The sequence below is a fragment of the Protopterus annectens genome, chromosome 9.part0 (assembly GCF_019279795.1).
Source record: "Protopterus annectens isolate FY-2018-M chromosome 9.part0, PAN1.0, whole genome shotgun sequence".
NCBI lineage: Eukaryota > Metazoa > Chordata > Ceratodontiformes > Protopteridae > Protopterus > Protopterus annectens.
In genome coordinates this window covers 1,316,022,081-1,316,048,402 of record NC_056743.1, presented here as the reverse complement: position 1 = coordinate 1,316,048,402, position 26,322 = coordinate 1,316,022,081, and the positions used below count along the sequence as shown (strand labels likewise).

General features: G+C 36.6%; 1 protein-coding gene across 2 annotated transcripts in view; it reads right to left on the bottom strand.

Annotated features, from left to right (window-relative positions):
• Positions 1-26,322, bottom strand: part of LOC122812037 (prosaposin-like) — a 223,855-nt gene that overhangs the window by 128,243 nt on the left and 69,290 nt on the right. The gene's annotated exons all lie outside the window — the stretch shown is intronic.

The window sequence follows — 26,322 nt, the reverse complement described above, 5'->3', positions numbered from 1 at the left end:
CTCATAAACTGTGTGGTTTTCTAGCAAATTCTTAAGGACTGCAGTCACTAGGTAATGACAAACATTTGAGTTTCAGACTTTGTATCCCTCAGAAAATTAATGTAATGCAAATGTGTTATTCTGGCAGCTTTCTAAATATATAAGAGCAATATTTAAATACTGACCCTAATTCTGAGCCTTTGACTTATTATTTTTTGTCTTTGCCCCTAGTTATTGAACTAAGAGGTTGATCACTATGTATCAATTGCTAGGCTTCCCGAAAACTGGAAGAAAACAACTATTTATACTCATAGTGGTTTATAACAGGCAAACTACAGGAAAGGGTAGTGCCAGCTTTGTAGATACCTCCTCTTCCCTACTTGGGAATACCCCTGATTCAGCCAAGGTGTGATGTGGTACAGAAGATGAAACTGAAACTCACTTTTTCTCTGCATTAATAGATATAACCACAAATCATATCCACTTAAGAATAAAAGGCACCCTTTGCCGTCATTCTTTTTCCCCTTTTTGTCAGCATGGTATTATTATTGGCCATTTTCTTTCCACACAAATTGTTCCATGCTATTGTTAATGCAATATAATTTAATCAAATCACTTCTCCTTCTCTCATGTTAACTTTATGTATGTATTTTTAGATGAACTAAGATTTAATCACAAAAAAACAAAACAAAACAAAAAATTGTGATTGCAAGTCTGTCAAGAGAGGAGACAGGTATTACCTCTGCCAGCTGCATGTAATATAGCAATCAAAATAAAACATCCTGCAAGTTTTGTCCTGTTAAGGAAACACATGGAACACATGGTTTCACAGACATAAGTACCCACCCAAATGTGATTGCCTGCCATAACTTAGTCAATTATAATATATATATATATACTTATTTTCCTAAAGAGTGACTCCGAGATCTATTACCTCCTCGTATAATATTAATTATTTTTACAGCTACTTTCATGGCATTGGCTTGACATAGAAATTTTCTACAGAGTGCTTCTTGGTGAATTATGCAATGAATTGTAGGGCAGTTAATATTATTTTGTTTCAATAGTCCACACAAAACACTTCCAGTCCCCGTCATAGCTTTGGCCCCATCTGTTACAATGCAGGAGCATTTATCATATCCTCCATAGTACATAAGACTTTTGCACTGCTTCGAAAATATCAGTACCTTTTGTAGTCCCATGTAAAGATATAAGACTGAGGAGTTCTTCATTAATAGTAAAGTCCTTTTGAATAATTTGATCAAAAATTAACATTACATCTGCTTGATCAGTGCTTTCATCCAGACACAATGAAAATTACTCACATTTTGCTATTAAATCACACAGCTTTTTTGACAGTCTGTTGAGATAATGCCACTGTTTCAAACTTGTCAGCTAATTTTGGCTCATTAAATAGTTTTTCCATTTCGATTGTACATTTCTTCACTATCACACCATCACTAAAAGGCTGTTTTGCTTTTGCTAACTCCAATGATACTTTGTACAAAGCAGCAAGGCTAGAACTTTGTTCAGTGCTAAGTTTTGCAAAAAAAAAAATGGTTTGCTGTATCAGTTTCCTTTCATATTCTGCAATAATGGTGCGTCTTGATTCTCCACTATACATTTCAAATGTTTTACTGTGTAATGTACTGTAGTGTCATTTCACTTTATACTCCTTAGACACTGACAAAACTTGCATGCAAACAAGACATTGAATTTTATCCCTGTTGTTTATTATCAAATAGTCTGATTCCCATCGGCGTTGATAAACTCGCTTTTCATCTTCAATTTTTCTTTTCTTTCTAGGCATTTTTCTTTGAGGATAAGTAGCATTAAGCACAACCTCAGTATGCTGAACAAGCCAACAACACTAATGGCACAGAAATGTAACCACAAGATTCACCCTGGAGGCCTGGAACAAAACAGTGTACAAAACTTCTTAGCACTAACTTTTCATGCACTGGACATCTTTCTTCAGTCTAACTCTAATACAGTGAGTATGGAAAATAATGCTGTCTTAAATTTAACAATGTTCTGATACTGACACTGACAATTAAATTAATCAGGTAAACTCCAAGTACAAATACAAACAGTTCAACTTTAAGAAGAAGCATAATAGGATCTTCCGGCCTTAATGCACAACCCCTTATATGGCAGAGCTAGGTCAGATAAGTTGTTAGGATAGTAACACACAGTAAATACTCCAAACTTTAAACTTTCCTGAACAGGAAAGTAAGAGAACATCAGTAAATGCCAAAAATTATGGAGCTGTCCTTCTCCACTTCAAGTAAACTTCCTACCTTTTAGTTTATCTGTCTTCCCTAATGTAACATCTGGGAGAAATTATCTGCTACCATAATTCTGTCTGCAGCCATTATTATTTCTTTGTTGGCATATATACATTGAACAGTCATCGACTGGCCTTGAAGCTTTTTAATTATCAAGTATCTCAGCAATCCTTCTTCCTGATCCAGTGCATTCCAGCACAGCAAAATGTATATATATCAGGCAAGCACTCAAACAAGTTGGTGTACAAAATTACTGCTTCAGTGTCAACTTTATTCTATAACAGCCCTCCCGGTCTCAAATTGTCCCTATTTGTCCCGTTGTAAAAAGTCTGTGCCTGAGGTGGTGAATGCCTTCTCCTTTCTTCATGTGCCCAGCAAGCTCAAACACAGCCCCTTTTATCAACGCTAATATCTTTGCTGCTCCAGCCAAGGCTTTCCTTGCTGTCCTGCTGTGTCACATTTAGTTCACCTTCTCTTCAGTGCTGGTGCCTCGCTGTGCCTTTTATTCTTTTTCTTTTCAGATTTTCTTAGTCATAGTAGACATCCTTGGAACTTTTTTTAAGTTTGCATGTTATTCTGGACTACCCCCCTTCCAGTGCCATGACTCGGGGATCTAGCCTCACTGGAGAAAAGGTGGTGAATTATATTTAATAAATAATGATAATAATTAGGACTTATAGACTTATTTTCCTTCAGAAAATGTATATTAATTCACATTCTCTTCTATTAATGTCTCAGGTTAATATAACTAATATTTAAAAGCATCCCTGATTGTCCCCGATTTTTTCTGGATTTATCCCTGATTCCGTTTAAATTTGTCCCTGACTGGTTGAGAGCTATGGTAATTACACTACAGCAGCAACAGAAACGGGTTTGGTGTACAAATAACTAATCCAATAAGAAGCCCTTCTGGAAGTATTTCTGCCTTCAAGACCTTGAAAGCCACCGATGGCTGCTCAAAGCTCGAAATGGATGTAGTGGAGCCCATTAGCAGTTAGCCCCTCACCCTACCATGAAATTATTAATTATTAGAACTGTGACAGTTATGGCTGCAAGAATAGGAGGCTCACCAAAAGACAAGAGGGGGTGAATGGTTTGTCGCTCTCACTCAGAAGATCTTGGAGCTGTAGGCCCTCTTGTGTGGGGAACCATATCTGGCCTTCCACAACTGCTACTATTTCTTGCATGGATGGTAGTTCAAAACCTGACCCAAACAATAGAGTGACCCTCTGCTTAGCCTTAGAGAGTACATTCCTTGTGACAGACAATGCAGAGAAGATGGCTGATCACAGAGTGGCAAAATGGTGAATACCAGTCGTAGTCACTTCAGATCCTGCTCTTTGTAACTTTATTCTCCTCTGTCTACTAGCCATCACAGCATTATTAACTACAGACCTGTACTGAATCCTGCTTCCTGAATTAAACTGATTATGCTGGATTATCATCTATGACTGCCCATCAGCACTGCACTAGCTTTCTCACTTGCACCCAACATATTAGGGGTACATTCTAAAATCTCAGTTAATGCAATACAGTCTACCCATTTGGTTAAAAGAAATGTATATCCTCAGTCTTCTTCTAACATCTAATGGCTTCCCAAATCATCACAAATCATCACCATATCCAAAATAGGCTCTAGATTTATATGAAAGACCTCTTGGACAGAAGACCCCACACAAGTCGCGTGACTTTCTTTATAAATGTGCCGTTGTACCCACATTTAAACTGCTGTGTGTATTCTTATGCTGTCAGCACCAATAGTTACTCTCAAACAAGCTTGTTAACCCAGTGCTACATTTTGCAGCTCCCAGAAATTCTCTTTGATAATGCACTGCAGCCATTACCATGTTATCGAAGTGCTAAATTCTGTATGCTTTTCGGCTAGCTGATTTATTGCTTGACAAGGGCTCAAGAATCTGCATTTCTTAGCTACATGCAACCAAACTTTATGATTTAGTTTGGTTAACTTTGTTTAAGTATATTACCACATTTAGCGTTCAACTACTTAACTGTGTCTTGGCACAGAACTTTGTAAATATATATTTTTTTATGTTCAAGGGAAACAGTCTTTTTAATAGCAATTCAAACTACAAAACAAATGGGTGCTGCAAAGTAATTGTAAGATCACCAGACAACAGTCATTAGCTAGCAGCTCAGACCTTCTATGGACAAGGTTAAACCCACTCCTGTACAGACACAAACCTTGAACTCGTACAGAAATGATTGACATGGAAGCATTCCACAAGGCCTGCAAAGACACAGCACATCACTTAGGAGAGCAATGCAGGAAAATGCCTTAGAGATCTTTTAATGGAAGATGTCCTACATGGGGAAAAATGCAAAAATTACACCAAATATAGCATGAGTCCTCAATATTTTGGTACAGCATTGACCTTGCAATTATTCAGACAAAATACATCTTCCACAACTACTCAAGAATAAAGGAAAACAAAGGCACACCGAAGGGAACATTATTTCAAGTAATAAATGGAATCTGCTCCTGAAACGTCAACAGATATTTGAAAATCCTCTTCACTACCCCTTTGTCACAGGAAAGATTTCTAAGACTATCCCAAGACTACATAAATGTCTTATGTACTTAAAGAAAAAATTAATGAGCACACCAGGGCATACCTCTCAACTGTCCCTGATTTTCACGAATGTCCCTGATTTTGACTCAGATTTTAGCTGTGTCCCTCTTAATCCCTCCTAACATTGTTGCTTTCGGAATAAAGGTGGTGAATTATTAAGCAATAACCAACGATGTGGTGTGGTATATTGAAGATTTAACCATGGTTGGTGTGGTTTAATCATGAGTGTGAAGCCCGAGTGATTAAATAAAGCCAACCATGGGTAAATTTCAATATACCACAACAACGGAGTCGGTTATTGCTATTATACAATGACATGACATTATTTAAGCAAAAAAATACTTACTTTTCTTAATGTCTTTGTATAATGGCGCATTACTGTTCTTCCATGGCTGGTGGTATACTGCTGCCTTGTTTTGATGTACTGCGCATGCATATGGGACTTGCATTCCCATGCATACCCAGTACATCAATGCTTTGAAAAGGAAACAACGGAGAAAAGAAAGTCTCTGTTGCTCCATTTTTGTTTTCTTTTTTTTTTTTTAGTATTAAAAAAAACTTTGGCTACTTTAAGGGTAGGATACAGAGAAAGAATGGAGGAAATGCAAAGACAATCAGGTACATGTCTTTAGTTTTAAATAACGTACCTGATTTTCTTTGTATTTCCTCTATGCTGCCTCTCGGGTATGTCTGGAGTATGGACTATAGTTTTTTTTACATTTTTGTTTAAAAAAAAAATAAAAGTTTTGGAATATATGGAAGGAAAGAAGTCCAGATGACCGAATCTTTTTCCGGTGGTATATTCTGGGATTTACTTATTTATTGGTTGGGCTGGCCAATCAGCATGCACGTTTTTGAATATTAATGGCCAGTCATTGTATAATAATTAATAAATAATGACAATAATTGAGTTATAGACTTCTTTTCTTTCAAGAAATGTATATTAATTCACATTCGGTTAGTCTATTAATGTCTTTAGTTAATATAACTAATATTTTAAAAGTGTCCTTGAATGTTCCTGATTTTTTTCTGGCTTTGTCCCAGATTCTGCTTACATATGTCCCTGACTGGTTGAGAGGTATGCCAGAGCAAACGTTTGCATAGCAACAAGTGTGCACATGGTTTTTTCTTACACTCAGCAACAGGCACAACATTATTACTCAAATAACAGTGCCAAATACATTTTGGAGTGGGATTGAATTTGACACTTATACACAGTGCTTTATAAGTTACTGTGATGCTCATTCAGTGTGTGAACAAATAAGAATAATTATCTCTAAAATATTCAAATGCATTCCTTCTCAGTAATCCAAATAATATACAGAAATATTCTGAATTGTCTTCGATTGCTGTTGATGTGGTATGTAAAGAAAATGAAAGTCCTTGTAAAAAATCACCAAAGATTTAATGCAAAGAAAAATAATAATAAACGGCACCAAACCTTCCACGAACCAACAACGTTTAATGCAAAACACAAACAAAGGTAAGCGCTTTTGCGATAATCAGTATCGCTTCATCAGACAAGTGGCATACAATTTAAGGCACTTTAAATAACACATGAAATTAATTAATTAATTGATGTTTCACCAATTTGAATACATCACATACTCAAGCATTTAAAGGTATACATAAATATGGCTATGCTAACTAACAACAATTAAAAATAAGGAACTCCTGTAGTTAAAACACTATAAAAATGCACACTTAAATAAATAAAAATGTGCATATATATATATATATATATATATATATATATATATATATATATAAATGAAAATAAATAAGTATATATACATATATGTAAAAATGTGTGTGTGTGTATATATATATATATATATATATATATATATATATATATATATATATATGTATGTGATGTAATGGGTTCCTAGTGTCTAAGGCGACGTGCCTTTAAAAAAGGTTTCAAAGACATCATCCCATTTAACCCTGGAGGTTTCTCAGCATTTAATGAAAGGATCCATTCCTGCACTATGCCTTCAGTGTGATTCTCACTTTCTCCACTTCGTATATTAGGGCGTATAACTTGGATGACATGGAATTTAAATATATGTGTGTGGTCTGTTTGTGTCACATGGTTAACTAATGCACTGCCCTCTTTACTATTTTTGATGTCTCTCATGTGCTCTAACATCCTGTCTTTAAACATGCTATTGGTTTTTCCCACATAATATACATGGCAGATTTGACAGATGGAGAAGTGAACTACATTAGTAGTGCGACATTCAGCATAACAAGTACTCTTAATAGTAAAATGGCATGTCGGGTGTATATATACCGTACTTGTGTAGACGTATCGGCATGCCGAACATTGTCTACAGGGAAAAGTGCCAGTGCGCATAGAAACAGTTGGTTTATTGACCTTAGTTTTATGACAAAGATGTTGTTTTAAGCATTTATTGTTCCTAAAAGACAAAGAAGGAACAGTACCAATCTTATCCATCAATCCTGGTACTTCCTGTAAAATACTCCAATGTCTTTTAATAATGAACACATAATCATTAATGTCACTTGAATATTGAAAGACAACCCTAAATTGGGTAGTAGTAGGGACAGTTTCATAAGTGTGTGCCATCTTACTCAAATACGGTCTACACCTCTCACCTCTCTGTGACCAAGCTTCATCTATCGTGTCAATAATCTCCTTCTTGGAGTAGCCCCTAGCTAAATCTCTTGTTGGACAGCATCAAGCGCCACGTGTGCTTCTTCATCATTGTTATGTAGCCTAAGCACCCTATACACTTGCCCTTTCAATACATTTCTGGGTATCTGCCCCTTGGGTGCATACTCTTTTTGTGCAGTAGGGCATTCTTTCTAGTTGTTTTTCTATAAATACTACTCTACAGCAAATTCAATATTTCTGTGTAAAACATGAAAATAGAACAAAACTACACATTTTAAAGAAAATAGGTGGTGGGCTTCACCCCCCACACCCCCAAATGTGGGGGACTGTGCCCCCCACACCCCCCCTAACTATATATACCAACTCCAGGGTCACACAACATTGGGGAGGGGTGCAAATGCCAAGTTTTTGCCTTGAATACTGGTTGTCGATCAAATGAGCTGTCGACCAAATGAATGCTGATCAAATGGTCTGTTGATCTTATGAAGTAGACCCATATATATATATATATATATATATATATATATATATATATATATATATATATATATGTATATACATTTTTATTTATTTAATTGTCCATTTTTACAGTGTTTAAACTACAGGAGTTCCTTGTTTTTAATTGTTGTTAGTTAGCATAGCCATATTTATGTATACCTTTAAATGCTTGAGTATGTAATGTATTCAAATTAGTGAAGCATCAATTAATTAATTAATTAATTAATTAATTAATTTTATGTGCTATTTAAAGTGCCTTCTATTGTATGCCACTTGTCTGATGAAGCGATATTGATTATCGCGAAAGCGCTTACTTTTGTTTGTGTTTTGCATTAAACGTTGTTGGGTCGTGGAAATTTTGGTGCAGTTTATTATTATTTTTCTTTGTGATTACTCTTTGTCTGCACCACTCTGTACCTGGTAGCAGGTGCCTTGTCAGAGAGTATGAAACTGATCAGTGCTGTCCATCAGGGCTCAGTGCTGAGACCTCTTTTGTTTGGCATTTAATTTTCTGATTTCCAGACCATGAATAAAGACCTCTGGATAACCAAGTATGGTTACAGGTGACTGTAAACTGGGAGTCATTGTTGACTCCCCCTCTGATGTGAAAGCTTTTCAACAAGAACTGATATATATGGTCTACTAAAAAAAGATTCAAATTCAATGTGATATAAAATTCAAATAAACATGCAGTATCATCACATTTAGTAACTCCTCGGCATACAACACAGACAGCACCCTACTCCAAAATAAGAATGTTTTTAAAGACCAATTTTATCTGTACTACCCTTCAACCTTGCTAGACAAGCAACAGGCTTACCTTTCTCTTTCTTAACTGCTCATCTGCTGCCCGCTATACATTGGAGAAAATAACAGGACAGGTGACAATTTTACCCTCATTCCAACATTAATATCAACAGCCACACAGAGCTATCAGCAGGTCTGCGCATCCACCCGATGTTTGAGGTGCACATCTGATTTGTGGTTATTATCAGAAAGTGCTAAATGTGCAGCACCAATAAGATTCCTTACTTGGACAGTGACATGTTAAACCTTCCAGCTTGAAACATTATCCGGCTGACAAGCCAGAGTTCTTACTTGATAACAGGAGAAAAAAATGGAGAATAGAACTAAGTCCTGGGTAATTTTTAGTTCTTGCCGTTATTGACTTGTAAACTTACTAGAGTGATAGAACTTGCATTGCATGTTAGAGTTTACGTACACAATCCGATCCGTTTTTATTTAATGCACATTTTATGAAGGTCAGGCTGACATTTGAAGGCAAACTGTAGATGACTGTTAAGGCAACACCTGCCGTAAAGCATCTGAAAGGAGAGTGTTTATAAGACATAAACCGAGAATACTTTACATAGTGTCATGTCAGTAAACCTTAACAGTCATCTCCAGTTTGCCTTTAAATTTCACGCTGACCTTCATAAAATGTGCATTAAATAAAAACGGATTGGATCATGTACATACGTAAACTCTAACATGCAATGCAAGTTCTATCACTCTAGTTATGAAAAACTAAGATGCTACGATTGCTGTCTTAACCTTTGCACTCCGGTGAGCACCTGTAACTCCTTCCAAAAAATATCAGTTTTGGTTTTGTATTGTTCATCAAGGTGCATGCTTTGATGTCTTTTATTAAGAGTTTGCAGATCTAGTGAATCCTTACAACTTGCATGGGGACTGGGTGGTGATAGAGACTGCGCAGCTTGTTTTCCAGCATTCTAAGTCACGAGCCACACAGAATTGCACTGTTTTGGATAGCCCAGGTCTATGCGACAATGAATAAAGGGACAATGCTCCAGTCTTTCCCTGATAGTTTAGGGTTTTTAAGCCAGTGATCTTCTTAGTTATGAACCTCTGTAGTCTTTCTAATTGTTTGATACTTCTATTGAGGTACATCCAAAGGTGCATTGTATTCAACAATTGTCCTAATGAATGCTGAATATAAGGCAACAATAAACTCTTCAGATCTGGATAATATTCCTTAGGCAACTAGCTGCACTACATGGATGCACTTTGTGACTACTGTCATTACATGATGATCAAGGAAGAGGGATGTATCAACCCAAATCCCAAGGTCTTTAAAAACATTCTCATTTTGGAGTAGGGTGCTGTCTGTGTTGTATGCCGAGGAGTTACTAAATGTGATGATACTGCATGTTTATTTGAATTTTATATCACATTGAATTTGAATCTATTTTTAGTACACCATATATATCAGTTCTTGTTGAAGAGCTTTCACATCAGAGGGGGAGTCAACAATGACTCCCAGTTTACAGTCACCTGTAACCATACTTGGTTATCCAGAGGTCTTTATTCATGGTCTGGAAATCAGAAAATTAAATGCCAAACAAAAGAGGTCTCAGCACTGAGCCCTGATGGACAGCACTGATCAGTTTCATACTCTCTGACAAGGCACCTGCTACCCACACTGTATGAGTTCTGTCTTTTAGCCAGTTTGTTATCCATTGCACTACATAGGGATCTGTTTGTAATGCATTAAGCTCACAAACTATGCAAGCATGGAGGAGGGTGTCAAATGCCTCAACCAGGTCATGGTATGCAGTGCAGACAGCATGACCACTGTCTACGGCCAGTGATATTCTTTCAAAGAAATTAACCAGAGTCATCAGACAAGATATACTCTTGACAAAGCCAAGCAAGTGTGGGTCTAGCCTGATGAGATTTTTAATATCATGGTTTATTAGGTCTGTTATAATATGTACCATGGTTTTGTTATTCTCCCTTTCATTCTATATGTGTTTTTGTAATTTCAATGAATCGTTTAGCTTTATTTTATTAAAGATGGATATTTCTATTAAATAATAATAAAAAAAATATATACCCTCTACAGCTTTAGTAAACTAATAGGGTCATTCTTCTTAAACCATTATCTTAACATGGCAGGCATAAAAAGCACAAACATTTCAAAAGGAAAGGTGCTGGATTTATTTACTTTTGTTGACCAGGTTTGCCCCACAAGGTGTAATTTATTTTCTGCAGAGATCCAAGGTGGCATTCATAGTGACTAGGGGTAATTTGGCTGGCTAAGCCAAAATAGACTTTTTTCCCAGATCTCTTCCTTGTATGAAGGTTTTATGAGATGAAAAAGGGAAATAAGAGAGGTTTGCAAAACTGGAGGCAGTTAACCTTATTGATCACAGCCAGGGAAATACAATACAGATTTATTTGTAAATAAGATGATAAAGTTGTTCAATAAATATTTATTTTCACTTATTGTGTTCATTCATGACCCAGGCCAGAGGCAGAGGTATGTAGCAACATATTTAGAAATTGGGGAACCCTAAGTTCAAGATGGAATGTCTGCATATAACACATATGCATTGCATGCAGATACTTATGTTCAGGAAGGAGTTCTACATACTAAGTGCAAGTTTTGGAGCAGTGTAATACAATAAGCCTACAGTAATGGTCACAGAGAGATGAATTAAAGAAACATTAGGTAAAGTATTACACAATATGTACAGTCAGTTAACGTATACAGCTATTAATGCTAGGTGTACACATATCAAAGGAGGTGGAGGGGAAGTGGAGTACAGAGTAAGCGGAAAGAGTCAGTAGACAAGTACAGAGGGATGAAGGTATGACTGTGTTAGAATAGGAAGCAGAATGTAGGAAAAAAGCATAGCAGAGGAGAAGAATGAAGGTTTAATAGGGAAGAATTTAGAGAAGTCCATGAAGTGGATGAGAAGTGTTGACCTGAAAGCAGGTAAGGAAGTAATAGCCCTAACATTTGAGGGCATTGAGTTGTAGTTATGAGAAGGATATGTCTGAGACACACAAGCAGGAAGGAGGATGACAGAGTCAAAGCTGGTGACTTATGATTTAAGCAGACAGGGTGCTGAGACAGTGTGGGGCTTGATTACTAAAGGAAGGAAAAGTTACGATAAAGGAGTTTATAGATGGTGGTGCTCGGATAGAAGGAGGCTTTTTCAGTAAAAGGAGTATTGGTAGAGTGGAGCAGGTTACAATAATGACTAATGGGGTGGCTTATGTTATGAATCAGAAGATTGTGAGGAATTTGTGTAAGTTTATTGTATTTTGGGTGTTACCTAGAGCTACTATGGGGGCAGGCATATTTGAATGTTGGAATAATAGCATTCTTAGAAATGGCAGACCAGGTTTTAGGTACCAGGAGCTAAGTAACTTTGTATGTTTGCTATAACTGGATTAGATGGGTTTGGAAACTATAAAGACATCAGGGAAATGTTATGTGTAGTGAGACAGATAATGGAGGAAATTGCAGAAGTAGGAATGTTCACTATTGATTTCAAAAAGATGTGCTAATGTAAATCATAAGGGTGGTTACAAGTATTAAAAGACATTAATGAGGAAGAAAGAATGGTTCTGAAATTAGGCCTAAGGTTAATGGGCATTTAGGAAAAATCTGTCATATTAAAGGGATAAAACCCATTTTTCTTAGCTATATGTATAAGAGTAGTAATTAGGAAAGTGGGGGGTATAAATAATATAAGATGCCTGAAATATATCTGCAGATGACGATGTGCTAAGAGATAAAGATAGAAAATATATGGAAAAGAAGTTGGATATAGTTTTGAAACTCACGCTAGTCTGTGTTTAAAATTCCAATAGCAGAAAACTAAAGAAGGGAAAGTAAGAGAAATAGATGTTGAGAATGAATGTTTTAAATGTTATAGGAGTGGAATTTGAGGGAGTGTTTAGGTTGTTGTTGTGTCTTTTGTATTATCCCAGTTAGGGGTCGCCACAGCAGAACTCCGGTCCGCTAATGTTTGGTAGTGGATTTTTACGTGCCGAGTTACCAGCCCTGACGCACAACCTTCAATGAAGGCACGCCCATTCACGCATGCCTCCACACAGAAGACACTCTAGCTGAGAATCGAACGTGACAACGTCTTGCTGGGAGGTGACAATATGTAATATAAAGTGACAAAGATGGTGAAATTATAGGAATGCTACAGGATATCTTTGGATAAAAATTACAAAATGATAAATAATAAACAGCATATTATTAGGATTAAGTAGTTATGTGGCATAAATTTATTCTGTTCTAGAGGCATTAGAAAAGGAAGTTATGGAGATTTGTTTGAGAATTGTGAGGAACTAGATCGTAATCATTTAAGGCTGGGCTTTTGTTTAGACATGAGATGCATAGAGGATGTAATATGACTCAGTTAGGGGTGTACTTTTTATGCATAATAATTCTAGAAAATATGTTAGATAAAGAGAATAGTTGGTTAGAAAACTGAGCAAGTATGAAATATAAGGAATTATGACAAATATTGAAGTTAGGGAAGAGAGTAATAAAAGAATGGTGGAATAGATATATTCAAGAAATGTGAAAAATAGTTTGAAATAGAAGGTTATTTATGAGGACGAGAGTTAAAAAGAATGAGGTAGCATAATGAAGTAGGTCAGGATAATTATAAGAAAGATGGAATATATTAGAGGATGAAATATGACAAACAGTAATGGAAAGGAGAGGTAGGTTTAAGAGGGAAAGTAAAATGCAGGATTAGTTTTGTGGAATTGCATATTTGAAACTGCCTGTGAAGACTCAGGTGATGTATGAAATAATACTTGAGAGATACTCCGATAGTAACGTAGAAAGTGTGAAAAGACACACTGACCTTTTGTAGTCTGAAGGTAAAGGAACAAGAGTGGTTTTCACTAATTAACTGAGATTTACAAGCTAAGAAATATGATACTCAGGATGACTAAGGGAAGGAAGTTATAAGGAAGACAGGACCTGCAGCTAACAAAATGCCACTTTCAAAAAAATGCTATCAGCTATTTTTGCATTTCTGCAAGCACTTTTTACGAAAGATGTATGAATCACTGCAAACCAGTCCCTGGCTCTTTTACATAAAATGCTCAAACTTAACAGTATATCTGTGAAGAAGAAATGCAAGGCATGGTGAATGAATGTTTTAGACTAAAATACCAAATTCCAGAAACTCCCATGGTTTTTTTAGTACCCAGACACTCAGTACTCTTGAATTATGTTGTATTTTCCTAGAACAATGTAACAGCAATGCTCCTGAGTATAAATGCTATATGTTCTCAGTGAAAATATTAAAAACTGTAAAACTATAAGGCGCATTTTCCAAGTGAAACTCATGATCATAACTTTGGTGGTCTGTAAATTTTTACATAGATCTTCAGCAAACTTTTTTCATAAAATATTAGAAAGGTTTATACTGTACTCTGAAACTTCCTTAGCTTCTTGCTCTGCACCTCCTTTTAGGTCAGTAAATATATAATGACTTACATAACAAAATCAGTGAATTAACTACAGTTGGCCTTGATCTAATGAACAAGGCAACTGTCACATTGACAAGGTGGTATGAACAAAATTATTAGATAGGAGTCAGAGATGTCACAGATGACATATATATATATATATATATATATATATATATATATATATATATATATATATATATATATATATATATATATATATAAACAATGAATTAACTGCATTTGGTCTGGATTTGAAGAATAAGTCAACTGTCATACTTTTGAGGTGATGTACAGAAAATGACTGAACAGGATTCAAAGATGCCCTCTGTACTGATTCAGAGATGTCCTTTCTACTGGTTATCAAATGTAGCATGGAAGGTACCTCATCGACAGTGCTAATAGAAATGGGGGCTCAGAAATATAATATTACATACATGTCACCCAGGAACAGCTACACCTTTCAAAGATACAGTAACTGTGTGCTTTAACATTGTGGCCAAGACCTTGATGGGCACCAACATAAAAGCTTGCCATGCTACTAATTTCAATGTTCTTGATGTTAAGGGAGTATTCTTGACCACGAAGGCTTAGCAACCTTGGACATATACTTAGGGGCACTTTTTACAATCAGTTTTAGTATAATATCAACTTTTTTATGTAAGTGGATGCAATGCTTGAGCTCTTGATGCACTGACATAGATTTGTGATGCAGAATACACAGTTTTGTCTTACAGAGGAAATCTAGATCACTGTTTGAAAATCACATAGTATATAAGTATGGCAGAGGACTTCAATCTAGGACTACTTTAACCCTTGTACTGTACTACTATGATGGTTGAAGGACACCTTACCGTGATCCAGGTAATCATATTTATATTTATTTAGTTTATTTAGTTTGTTTACCATACCCTTATACATCACAGGCAACTCATCGATTGATCACAACACCAAGAAACAGTCTGCACACATCAAAACTTGCAATTATTGCATGGTCACACAATTGCCTGTTAAAAACCAAACAAAAAAAATAAAAAAAAAATACACGGGTAGCCATTCTTGCAGGAGGAAGTAAGTTTATCTTCATCAGCTACACCCTCTGGCATTTATATATATTAATTCTGAGACTGTGCAAACATGAAAAAAGGGAAACATTTGGTAGTACATAAATAACTTTTCATTCCTGTTCTCTGTTTTTGCATATTCTTCAAATCTAAATGTAGCTCAACAAAGAATTACCCATAGCAACCTCACAAACACAAATGACAGGCTATATCCACTATGAAACATAAATGCATGAAAGACATAGGCTCAGTCTATAAGCCCATAAAGCAGACCACCGCACCTATTTATATTCTCTTCATAGATGACTCCATAGTAAGACACACTGATGCACCATACACCAGGCTGTAGAAAGAGGGGCTCATGGTCAGTTACCTATCAGGCACTAGGATTCGACACATCACACAGTCACTCAACACCTGCACCACAAGTACACTTGTGATACAGTCATTGTACATATGAGTGTAAGTGACTTGAAGCGTACCTCTGTGGACTATATGAATAAAGATATGATAAAGCTCTGTGAATGTATGTCTGAAGCAAGTATGAACCTACGTTGTGCAGTGTTCTACCCTCACCAAGACTGATGATACTTTATGAGCAAGTGTCTAGTGATTTCAGCAGCTGACTTAGATTCTGGTGTCATTCTAAGATGGTACAACATATGTCAGCCTGGAAAATACGGTAGGAAGTCCAAACTGCTTTTTTTCAGATGGTCTTCACCTCTTCCCCAAGGTTTCTGTGCATTGGCTAAAATCTAGGCCACCCCATAGTGAATTTTTGAGGCCGAGTTAGTGCTCTAAGGCTTCCAGTGTAACTAAACAGCATCAGAACAACATTAGGGTATTGCTGCTGAATACTAAGAGCCTTAATAAAATACTCTACACCCTGCAAATACTGCTGACTCTGGAAAATGTAGATATATGCTTTGTTTTGGAGACCTGGTTCAACATCAGTGAAAGCACTCCATGAGTGGAAGGTTTCAATGCCTATAACTCGTACAGGCCCAGCACATTAGAAGTAGGCACTAAAGATGTAGGTCTCTCTAGATTCCTAAAAAAAATCTCACCTTCAGACTCATTAGATAAGGTTATAATGGCCCATAAGGGCAGCTAGCAAGGTACTGTGAACATATTACACCATATGCAACTTCAGGACCTCCAGTATGTCCCCCTCAGACCATATTTCCTATCTAACCAGTATGAAATCCCTATATATTAAGTCAAACAACATTCTCCTCTGAGGCTTCAACCAGTCCATCATCAATAAGGAGACTTACATGCCCACAGAATGGTATGTCAGAGATTTCTAGACTTTATAAATACAAACCTCTTGGATCAGTTAGCCCATACCCTAATCATGGGAGATAAAATCCTGGAATTTGTCCTTACCAATATAGGACAGGGCTGCTTCCCACCTATTGTAACCTCCTCCCTGATCAAATCAGGCTGCAAGCCACTCATATTCATCTTAAAGCTGAAGCCAGAAGCATCTTCCAGTGCCTCAATATTCAGAGACTATGCAAAGGCTAATCTACTAAAACTGAGTGATGAACTGATAAATTCAAAAACATCTTTTACTTTGACAGTCCCACTGCTTATGCCAAATCTTTTAATGCCAATTTCTATGAACATGTAAATAGTTGCATAGCAGCATTTGTCTCCCTCAGAAATAAATACAATGCCAAATTGAAAAATAAACCTTATGTGGAACACTAATATAATCAGACTCTATAATAAAATGAAAAAATAAAAGTGATTGTATGCAAAAATAAATCAAAGTCTCAAGAAGCCAAAAGCATTCTTATTAAACTAAATTAGGAGCGCCAGCCAGATACTGGTCAAATCAACCAGAGCCAGATAAGAGGTAAAAATAACCATCCAGGTGAAAGGTAACCATAAAACCTTATTTAACTATGTGGGAAATATCAGAAACAATGCCTAACACTGCCTAGAGCTAATAGTAAATATTCAGACACAGAGGACATAGCCAATTTGGTAGCTGACAAATTCAGCTCTAACTTCACTCCCCTCTCCCCTCCAATATTATCAGATCAAATACCCACATCTATCCCCCTTCCGGTTCCTCAAACACGCATTCTCATGGCTCTATCTAACACCAAGAACACTACATTTGTGGGGCTAGATAACATGCCAGGCTGTTTACTGGTTAGAATAAAACATAACTTGCCAGACCCTCTGCAGAGGCTATTCAATATTAGTCTCAAAATAGGCTTTGTGCCAGTCATTCCCTTGCACAAAGGTGGAGCTACAATAGAACCAGGTAATTTCAGACCCATAAGCCTGACCATCCTGATTTGTAAGGCAATCGAAAGGACCATTATAAAACTAAGAAATAGCGATTTATCCCTACAGATTGACTTCTTTAAAAAAGTAATTGAGGCAATGGATGAGGGTAAATCAGTGTGCGCTGCCTATTTGGACCTTGCAATAGAGATCAACACCACGTCACATTCAGGCATCATAGATAAACTTGTCTAACTAAACATTAACCCCTGTGTAACTCATTTTATAACAAATTGGATCCCAAATGGAACCTTGAAAGTAAGGGTGGATGGCTCTACATTCTCCAAAAGACCTGTCACTAATGGAGTGGCCAAAGATTCAATCATTGGGCCACTTCTGTTTGGCATTTGCTTCTTGGAGGTCAAGGCTGATGTAAAAGAGTTATGGCTGATAAAGTGAGCAGATGATTGAAAACTTGGTGCCATGATAAACTCCCCTGAGGACACTAGAATCCTACAAGAGGTCCTGCCCCAAACAAATAGTGGTGTCAAAATCATAGACTAAAACTAAATGCCAACAAGTGTATAACTGTATCCTTTGGCAAGCATGGCTCCCTTTGCTATTACCATGTTGACAGCACTCCCCTGAAAATTGTTCCTGTAGTTAGAGCTCTGAGAGCCTTTGTTGACAATGAGCTGTGCTTTGTTCGTTACATATCCACTATTGTAAAGAAGTCTGTTTTCATCACGCAGCTTATAGCTAAGAGTAGAGCATCAAAATTCAGGGACATACTAGTTGGTCTGTACTTGGTACTCATTAGGTCGAACAGTGAGTATAATGCCCCCTTTTGGTATGTAGTTGTTCAAACACTTGTCACCACTGGAAACCACTGGAATGACCACAATGTTTCCTCACTAAAAAATCAAAGCCCTAAATCATAAAAACTATGCAGACCATCTCAAAGCCTTGTTTCTCTTCTCAGTATTATACAGGCTATTGACAGATGACATCTGCCTTGTGTATATAGCCTCAAAAGACCCTGTTCTGTCAGACCTATTATATATTCACAAGTCCAGTGGTATCAGGAAACACCCACTGAAAGGACCTCAATCTCTTTTGCGAAATTAAGTAAACATGCTGGAGAGATAGATATGTATCACAGAGAATGCTGTCGTCCACTCCACATAAAGCATTCTGCTTCTTTTTCTCTAGTCAAACATAACTTGGATTAATGGATGGATAACCTCAAATTCACCCCTGGTTTAGCACCAATGGCCTCACAGATAAGGGAAGCATGTTACCCCGATATAGACTTGTTTGGCCCATCTTTTGAGATTCATATTGGAAAAGATAAGGAATAATAATTACTGTGGGAATGCAGGGCTTAAGCTTCTTAAGATCCTAACTGATCAACAGCCTTGTAAAGAACTGTCAACTTATCAATGACAGTACTTTGCAAGAAGAGCTTTTGATATGTGAGACCCAATCAGTTGGCATTTCTTGATCAGGTCCATGATATGTCTTGTTCCTACAATTATTCAGGACTGCTATATAAGCACTTGGACAAACACTTACTGCGTGTGTGTGTGTGTGTGTGTGTGTGTGTGTGTGTGTGTGTGTGTGTGTGTATGATGAGGATACAAAGCAGAACAGTACTGTACACTCTGTATCAAAAAATTGCACAAGGTACCCCTAAATTTTGCTGTCAGTTCAGGATAGTACTGAATTCTCTATACTGGTAGAGTGCCTGCCTGTGTGCAGAGCCATTTGAGAGCAGAGTTTACAATATTCCATGATGGGGTTGGATATACACAGGGGTGGCCAGTATTGCTAGTCTTATTAAATGGGAAACAGCAACACAATTCAGAAAGTTGCTGAACAGCAGGATGATTAAAAACTATACTGCATGCTACTGTTTATTTACAACTTATCTGGACTTCATACTCCTTGAAAGAAAGTATGAAAGTGCAGGGTCCTCTCATACTGTGGCCTCATATTTGTTTATTATTATTTATATACATTTGTTGTTTATCATTTGTTGAAGACTGTACTATTTTTATTATTTTCTCTAATAATACAAGTACATCTCTAATATTATTATTAGTAGAAAGAAAGCCAGAATTGTAGGCAGTACTTCAGGTGGTGTCCATAAAAGGAGGGATAGTTATTATGCAGCACAACAGCTATAGGAAAGCCATAGAACAAATCTTGGCTAATATGGATGCATACAGGATTGATTCTTTGTATAATATTCATAGTAAATATCCTGTCACTAAAAATGTTTTGCCTGATCTGCTATTGAACAATTATACAGATTAGAACATTTTTGAATTTATGTAAGTTTCATTTCTTGGAAAAGGTAGACTAGTTGATATTTATAAAATTTACAAAAATATGTATTCTCCACCTTTTACACCAATAGTGCTGGCTTCTAATAGTGTTACTAAAGGTATTTCTCTTTATTTGGACAACATTTAAAGTCCTACAGTTCAAACATTACCTTCATATTTAAAAGAATCATGGAACTTCCAGGACAAATGTGAATGTTTTTACAGTGGACATTAATTCTCTTTTAATTGTATTCCACAATCTGAAAGTGTAGCTTGTTTTATAGAATTTCTTTATTCATTTTACTGTTTTTTTTCTGTAACCAAGATCAATACATTATGTATGTTAATGGACTTTGTTTTGGAAAACTTTTTTTTGTTTTTATTCTAAGTACCACCAATAAGTCTGAGGAGTAGCAATGGGGGCAACAGTACCTCCATTTTATGCCAATTTGGGATTAGGATGGTGGGAATAATGCATTTTGCCAGCAGTCCCCTTACTTAAACATACTGTATGTTATAAAATGTTTGTTGACGGCATGTTTTTTTTGAAATGTTACTGTTTCTGATTGTCACCTTTTTTGGAACAGCTCAGTAACACTACATTATTTCTGAGATTTACCTTCATGGATATATGTCTAGGGGTAAACCTTTACGGTGTTACAATAGTTTTTTATTTAAGCAAATGTTTTGAAAGTATGATATTTAGGAATAATACTTTTCTTAATATTTATAAGTATTTTAAGAGCCAACACCCCCTGTATACAAAAAGAAACATCCCCTGAGGAAAGATGATAGTCTCATATGCAGGGATGATTTATTTCTGTTTGAAACTGACACCACAGTGAATATGTTTGAAGATGGAGGGTATAAAAAAGACCTTTTGCAGGCTACAGCCATAGAAATGATTAATAAAATGGTCTCAAGGTTTTTGACCATCTTAAAGAAGGGATTTACAAAAAATATCTACACGTAACTCAACAAGAAATGTTAGCAGATCTTTTGGTCTAGAAATGACTGTGGACAGCAATCAGACTAAAAATGTAATTGTTGACAGTCGGAAAGTAGTCAGAGAGTATAGTGTATTTGGTTAAATGTATATGTGGCTCATATTATGTGGGAAAGACAGAGAGGAGTTTGAAACAAAGGATATATGAGCACACATACGATATTAATAGGAGGAAGGAAACTAATGCCCTTTATCGACATACAGTAGTGTGCTCACAGGCTGTTTTTAAGGTTTGGGTCATAGAACAGGTTTTAAGAAGTGAAAGAGGTGGTGACTGGGAAGCGCAACTGGAGTTAAGGGAACTTGTATGGCAACTGCAATTGGATGCCTGTAACCCACCAGGACTTAATGACCATATCTCACTTATGCCAGCACTTAAAATTAGAACAAACAAGTACTAATGGTCAAAGCTGAATGATTAATTTAACAAATTGATAAATTAATAAGTATGAAATTAAATTATTTTATAAAATGAAAATTATTTAACATTTTTTTATATGTGCAATATGTTTTTAAAATATTGAAAGCACTAAGTTAGGAGAGAAGTTTCTTTGTTTCTTTGCTTAATATGTGTATTTATATTAGTATATGATGTCTATGATTGTATGTAACTGTTATATATATATATACAATGTGGTAAGGTATTACGTTAAATATATATAAAAGGTTATAAATTTTATAAATTTTATGAAAAGTATTATGATTTATGGTTTTAGGTAGTTGTATCTTTTAATAAGAAGTTATAATTAATTAACTACTTAATTAATTAAGTTATTCAGGTGTTGAGTCTATTTAAAGTAAGGGCGGGAACTTAGACAATGATTCTGATGATGTTTCCGTAGTAGGAAATTAAAGCATTAAGTCAGTTTTGTGTCTGTTGAACATTTAATAAACTGTTGGTATTTTATTCATGATTCGTTATTGAGGAGACCTTATTGGGCTTGGAAAACAACTGAAATTTGTGGTGTTAACTTTCTAAGTTTATAAGAACAATATTTAAAATCTCTCCCTATTTATTGTGCTAAGAGTTTGAGTGGTATGACATCAAATGTTTTTTTTTAAAGACAAAAGACTGAAGAAGTAGACATGTTTCTTATAATTACTAGAGTTAATGGACTTTAACATGAATTTGTAAGTTTTAACTATTTTTATGATGCGATTAGTGTTATGTGATTTAGTCAAAGAGAGTATTTAAACTGAAGTTTTTATTTAATGTGTTATTCTGAATAAATCCAGTGTATTGGTGTGGATGAAAGTGCTTAATTTTCATTAAACTACCTCCATTTGTCACTTTTGTCTCTACGTTGTTTTTGTTTTGTTTTAGTTGTTTACTCTGGGTGTCAGAGGATTAATCCTTTTTGTCTCCTATTGAACTGAATATACTTGACCTGGTCTTAAAAAACTTAGCATTTGTATGTACCATCCCAAGGTATGCCTGTCATTGGTCAAATCAGACCACTAACTAGTAACCTTCTCCATCAGAATCTCCAAACTGCTAGAAATAAATATCTCAGAGTTCAAGGACTTCAAATATAACAATCTCCTACAATTCTATGATGAAGTCTCCAAATTCATATATAAAATTATTACCCAAAATGTTGACACCAGAAAAGGTTATTCAGAAGAGCTCTTCTCACACCTGGACAAATGTATTAACTTGGCAGTCCCAGATAGATCTAAACAAATGGTAACGTCTAAAAGCAAACCAGAGTGGTTGCCCTCAAGCAAAAATAAAGTGTGTAATAAAAGAAAAAAAAAATCCTAAACCTATATAGCAGAATATTGAACCCTCAAATCAAGAGGAACACCAAACAGCTAAATAAGAAAATAAAAAAGGACATAAGAAAAACAAAGGCATCCCCTGAACTCAAGCTAGCTACAGTAGTCAAAGACAACTACAAATACTTCCTAGTTATATCAGGAAAATAAGAAACAATACCCAACATTGCTCTGAGCTTATTCATAATAGTACTTTATCTGATCCAGTGAATAGTGCCAACATACTGGTAAATAAATTCAGTGCTAAGTAGACCCTAGAGACATCTTTTCCATGCATACTTATCCCTGATGGAATCAATCCACCAATCACCACCAAAGAGTCCACCAATCACCACCAAAGAGCATGTAATGAAGGTACTCTGCAAAATAAAGTTTCTTTGGGACCTGACAACATACCAGCTTGTCTAATTAAAAGCACTATACATGTATTGGTGGACCCTCTTCAGCTTTAGCTTGGCGATTGTTTTTGTCCCATGGGAGTGGCACACAGCTGTTGTGATGCCACTCCACAATGGTGGCCCCACCAGAGGCTCTGGGAATTACAGACTCATCAGTCTAACAAATCATATATGCAAAGCCATGGAAAATATTACAACTGATATAATTAACTATGATATCAAAAATCTTATCATACTCAACCCCCAGCATTTCAGGTTTGTCAAGGGTACATCCTGCCTAAGTAATCTGGTAAACTTCTTTGAGAGAGTTGCTCAAGCTGTGAAATGTGGACAAGCTGTCAGTACAGTGTACCTTGAACTAGCCAAGGCATTTGATACCATACCACATGCAAATATAATAAGCAAGTTAAAGGAGCTTCAAATTGACCCATATGTGGTCAGGTGATAGCTAAGTGACTTAGTGACAGGACCCACACAGTTAAAATGGGGAAGTGCATCTTCTGAGAGCATGAGGGTGATTAGTAGAGTTCCACAGGGAGCTGTGCTGGAACATCTGTTGTTTGGCATCTACTTCTCAGATCTCCAGTTATCAAATGAGGATCTTTGGTTAATAAAGTTTGCAGATGACTGTATGCTGGGAGTCGTCATCAAGTCCTCCTCTGACATATATGCAATCCTTTGTGACTTATACTTGTCAATAGCTAGTGTACTAAAAATTGGCTCAAGCTCAATACCAGAAATTGCAACATTGTAACTTTTGGTAAGCATCCCCTAGTTCCAGCCTGTAGCATAGTTAACACACCGCTTCAAAATGAGAAGGTCATGACAGAAGTGAGCACATGAGTTGACAGGTCTCTGCCATTTGACCATCACACTGTAGCCAGGGTTAGGAAATCCCTTTACCTTGTATAGCTCATAACAAAAAGTATTTCTTCCATATCTAAGGAAGTGTTAATCTCCTTGTACTCCACATTGATTAGCCCCATCATTGAGTACAGTGTCTCCCTTTGGGATGTACCTTACTAAGCATATCAAGCAACTGGAAAGACGAGCTGGAAGATAGATTGGAGGCTTTATCCCTTTACTCAGTTTCTTCTAGACTCCTTAGGGAAGATGTGTCTTTCTATAGGGCTATAAGGGTTCTTGCAGCCAAAGTCTTATACCTCAAAGAAATTAAACAGTCCAGCTAACACCTGGTCCAGAGATCTAAATGTATTCCTGCAAATAAATAAGACTAAGAGAAGGGATATATTTATTAAACAGCTCCTATCCCTCCTCTGGAACAAACTCAAGTTAAGCAGTGTGACACACTGACTGTATTTAAAAAGCAGCTGAACAACTCACTGGGTGTTCACATACTCACCCTTGGTATGATGGGCCTGTGGCTCCTTAAAATGAGGGCAAGGCCTAAGGGTGGGTACTGGCAAGACAGAAATGGCCTCAAGGCTCAGTTGCCTTGTTACTCCTATGATCCAATCAAACAGAGAGAAAGATAAAAGGAGAGAGAGAAAAAAATCATGTATTCTTTATTGCAGATAAAGCATATTGACAGATTGGGCACATGCCACTGACTGAGACTTGGAAAGTTCACCCGTTAGGATTAAGAATTTCAAATATCCTGTCATGAAGGTGAGTAGAGGCATGCTATATAGACAAGTGGTAGTTGGGGAGAGGTTATATCTGTTTTGTACTATATAATGAACTTGTATTTTATTGATTTAGCTAATTTAATCACACACCTCACTTGTTAAACACCCCTGTCACAGTCCTGGGAATGGATAAAAGGAGGAAACATTTACAGCAGTGTATAACAGGCTTTTGGTGTGTTTCTGAATGACTGACCCAGGATCACGTATGAGTTCCATTCCAAAATGTTAACACTGGATTGAACCACTCATGAATGAAGTAAGGCTCATTATGGGAGCAAGGTGAGAAAATTCTACTCTGTATCAAGCAGGGAGCGCAGATGTCACTGGATATATTCCTGATTGTCAGCACTGGAGTAAAATGAGAAGCTGCATCTTTCATCCAGGCATGTTTTCCCACTAATTTATCAATAGTGCTGCATTGTGCAGGCATGTCTTACCACTCATCTACCAATAGTGCCGCATTGTGCAAGCATGTCTTACCACTCATTTACCAATAGTGCTGCATTGTGCAGGCATGTTTTACCACTCATCTATCAACAGTGTTGCATTGTGTAAGCATGTCTTACCACTCATTTACTAATAGTGGTGCATTGTGCAGGCATGTCTTATCACTCATCTATCAACAGTGCTGTATTGTGTAGGCATGTCTTACCACTTATCTACCAATAGTGCTGCATTGTGCAGGCATGTCTTACCACTCATCTACCAATAAGTACTGCATTGTGCACATGTACAAGGTGACCTAAAGGATGGGTAGATAATTTAGAAGAGGGTACAGATGTGGGAGATTTAAGCCAGACCTTGATATTATAGTCTTGTTGTTTATGCACTAGATGGCACATGCCACATTAACCTGCATTTAAAAGAGAAGTGACCAGGTGCACACTGTAGTAGCATGAGCTGTGGCCTATTGATAACTCTGCCTAAGGAATCCAAACAGAAAATCTGTTTGCCCATCACTGTTGTGTATTGAGAACAGTACTGTTCCCTAGAATTTCAACCATTTGGAGTGCTGCACCTGTTATACTCAGGTCATGATAAATGAGACCTGAGCCTATGTCATACTGTGTAGCAAAATTTAGCATTCACTGTATGTAGCTGATTCCTATTAAATAAATCAATTTGTATGCATTCAAAACAGTATGTCTTAAAAGAAAGATTTCTTTAAGGATCTTACCTGCAATGATAACACTGAAATATTAAAACCTGTGCATACCCTATGACTCCACATTCAAAACCTTTTACAACTCACATCCACATGCACTTAATTCTGAATTATTTACACCTTCTGTGCTTATGAGAGAATGTGAACATGACAGTCTCACCTTCTATTGGAGAGACTCACAGCTGGCTATACCATTGCAGCATTTAATGGAGTCATTAGTGGTGTGCTCAATGGTCCTTATTTGATTCAGTGTTCTGTGTTAAAAAATATCTGCAGCACATAAACTCTGCTATGGGTTGTAATCATCAATTGCACCCTTAGTATCTCTAGTGGTGTAAAGGGACAAAGCCCTGACTACAGCCCAGACAACTCAACTGGGTGTCTGATGAAGCAGCAGGGGCTGGGTACAGGGTTGGGTGTTACCATCGCTGGGAC